Source organism: Pinus tabuliformis, chromosome 8 (genome assembly GCF_031772625.1).
Source record: "Pinus tabuliformis cultivar Carrire ecotype Pingquan chromosome 8, CPIR1, whole genome shotgun sequence".
In the NCBI taxonomy this organism is placed as follows: domain Eukaryota; kingdom Viridiplantae; phylum Streptophyta; class Pinopsida; order Pinales; family Pinaceae; genus Pinus; species Pinus tabuliformis.
Genome location: NC_142294.1, coordinates 1,131,923,021 through 1,131,926,353, shown reverse-complemented (window position 1 = coordinate 1,131,926,353; position 3,333 = coordinate 1,131,923,021). Strand labels below are relative to the sequence as shown.

The 3,333-nt window shown below is 35.0% G+C and overlaps 1 pseudogene; it reads left to right on the top strand.

Moving 5' to 3' along the window:
- The first annotated feature begins 734 nt into the window (after positions 1-734).
- LOC149239327 (WAT1-related protein At5g07050 pseudogene) lies at positions 735-2,710 on the top strand (annotated as a pseudogene).
- The last annotated feature ends 623 nt before the right edge of the window (positions 2,711-3,333 follow it).

The window sequence follows — 3,333 nt, the reverse complement described above, 5'->3', positions numbered from 1 at the left end:
AACTTTCAATTTTACTTTCATTTAGTTGCACGTTGTACTAATTGATTTACAACTTTCGAATATAAATTCATTTATATATTTTCTATAACCACATCACTTAGCGTATATATATGAATTTGGCTTGTTTTTGTTAGTTTATGTATTGAAATATTAATTTTGTGTAACCCTTTCTTGCACATATAATGGAGTTAGAACGAAGTTTTTCCTGTTCTGTTATAAGGAGGTTTTTCCTATATCTTTGGTTTTATTATTATCTATTATCTAAATGATAGATACAATTTATATTTCATTCACATGATAAGTAACTTAACAATGGAATTTGTTCATCCAGCATTCCCCATTCCTACAAACATTATTTAAATGGAATTGTCCTTCCTGCAATGGGGAAACCTCATTCCTTTGGAATGATTAATATACTATCAATTGGTTACAAAACCTTTGTTGTTTTTAACAAAATATAAGGAATTTAATGGAAAAATAAAATCCATCAAAATAAAGAATAAAATCGGTCCAGTTTTATGCGAAGGAGCGAACTTATGAAATGTACGTTGTTGTGGAATTGAGAAAAAGGAATTGCCAAAAAGGAATGTGATACCTACGTGTTTGTTCGTTGCCAACAATGTGTATTTGTGACAGATTCTCTCAGTTTGTGTTTTGTCTTCATCTACAAATATTGTTGCAGGTATTGAAGGTTGAGATTGAGAAGTCATTGGAGCTTGTTGATCTGATTATCAATGGGGACGTTTATGGAGAAAGCAAAACCCTATATAGCGATGATAGCCCTGCAGTTTGGATATGCGGGCCTGGTTGTTATCAGTAAAGTTGCTCTTGACAGAGGCTTGAATCACTTTGTGCTTGTGGTGTACAGGCATGCCGTGGCCACAGTTGTGCTTGCTCCTTTTGCTTTCTTCTTCGAAAGGTATTCTAATTGTCATTTGATTACTCATAATGTACCTTAGCAATCATGGATTTCACCTTCCAACTGACTCGATTGTATTGTAGGAACGTGCGACCCAAACTTAGCAATCATGGATTTCACCTTCCAACTGACTCGATTGTATTGTAGGAACGTGCGACCCAAACTCAGCTGTACAATATTCTGGCAAATATTTGTAATGGGTCTGTTAGGGTACGTATTGTTTCATGATTATTTCATGCCACCAGCTTCTCACCACAATAACTTAATTGAATTGTGGAACACTGTGAATGCAGGCCAGTAATGGACCAGAATTTATCGTACTTGGGTTTGAAATTAACTACTCCCACGTATGCGCTTGCATTAATAAATGCCCTCCGCAAGAGCTAACGGAAGTTCCTAATATAACACCATATAACAAGCCGGGCGTTTTTTCCTCTCTCATCAAGGCGCTGTATGTTATATGGTGTTATATCCGTCTCATGTCAGGGGCATTTACTATGTTATAGGATATTAAATAAGAATCGCCAGAGCTAACGAGCCTGTTATAGGGCATTAAATGTCTGTTTAGCTGCAAGTTCAATAGTCTGATAACACAGATGAGCGGTGACTAGATAAATAAAAAATAATGACGATGTGTTATGCACTATAGAAGCTAAACCAGCATTTAATGCCCTATGACAAGCTCGTTAGCCCTTGACTGGCAAGCTCGTTACTCTTGCCTGTCCTCCAAGAATGACTTTCGTTGCTATCGTCTTCTGGTAATCAGATCAAATTGTTGTGATGCTCCCCCTCCTGCAAGAGTAATTAATATAATAATTGTGTTAATGATTTAATCTCGAATTAATGTTTATAGTTGGGAAGTTACATAAAAACTCATTGTAGTTTAATGATTAACTATTAATACTGAGCGAATTTAGGCAATAACGTAATATTGGTCATAAATTAAGTTCGATTCTAAACACGTATATTATTTAAGGGCTAAATTAAAGTCTGACTCATTAATATATCAATCAGCACAAAAGTAATAAATTATTGCTGTTAGATGATATTTTGATAATTCTAATTCATATATTAATGTTGTAGATTTATATCAATGAATTTGATATTAATACAAAAATCTGACTCATTAACAGATCATCTGTAAATATAATAGTTGTAACCAAAGAATATCTACTGTCATATTAACCATTAATACTGATACTATAGTATATACCCATTACTTTTGAATTTAAGCCATTACATTATCTAGCTATAAACATATACAACTTCAAAAAAATCAATAACGCCTTATATATTGGTTACCATCATAAATGATAACTGCTATACTTATTTCGCAATCTATCAATCTATTAATACTAACGGTCTATATATACCCACAATTAAATTTAAACGAGAACACTCTCCAGAGGAGAACATCTACAGCCCATCACAATACCTATGACTAAGCCTCTAACTAATTAAATATTGGTTGCCGATGGTAACTATAAGGTACAGTCCTTGTCATCACTTAATTTATTTTGTGTATGTGGATGATGGGACCGATGTAGGACGGAGATTGTCAATATGCGAAAGCGACCCGATCAGGCAAAGATAGCGGGAACAATCTTGTCCATTGTGGGAGCAATGATTATGACGTTTTGCAAAGGTCCCATTGTTCAGCTGTTCTGGTCTCCACATCATCATACTGTAAAGACAAAGTCAGTAGTTGACATTAAGAGTAAAGACTGGGTCATTGGCTCCCTTCTGATGCTGGGCGTCACTCTTTCTTGGTCTGGCCTATTCGTGATCTAGGTCATCCATCATACATTATTGACATACATATATATGGACTCGGTAAAAGAGTGTATTGTAAAATGGCCCTTTCTAATAAACTTAAAAAAATCATATATTATTGATATGCATTGCATACATACATTGTAATTCACAATTTTACACAATAATGTGCAGGCTGTAGTACTGAAGAAATATTCTGCTCCACTTTCCCTTGCCACTTTAATATGTTTTCTAGGGACATTACAAGCCACAGTTCTGGGCCTACCTATCGTGCGTGATCTTTCCAAGTGGACTTTACGATGGGATATCAACCTTCTATCTGCAGTCTACTCTGGAAGTCTGGAAATTTGTATGTTACATAATTTTTTAATTGAATATTGGGAGGTTAGGTCAATGTTACAGTGTAAACAAATGTTGATGGGCGCAGGGAATATTTGGGTCAGCAATTGCATATTATTTTCAAGGCATAATCATTCCATTAAAAGGGCCTGTGTTTACTACGGCATTCACTCCTTTGATGATGGTAATCACTACAATTATGGGAGCTATGATTCTCTCTGAGCGCATCTATTTGGGCAGGTTAGTTTGTTTGGTTTCTAACTGATGGAATTGAATGAATTCGAGGTTGATAGAACAATTTA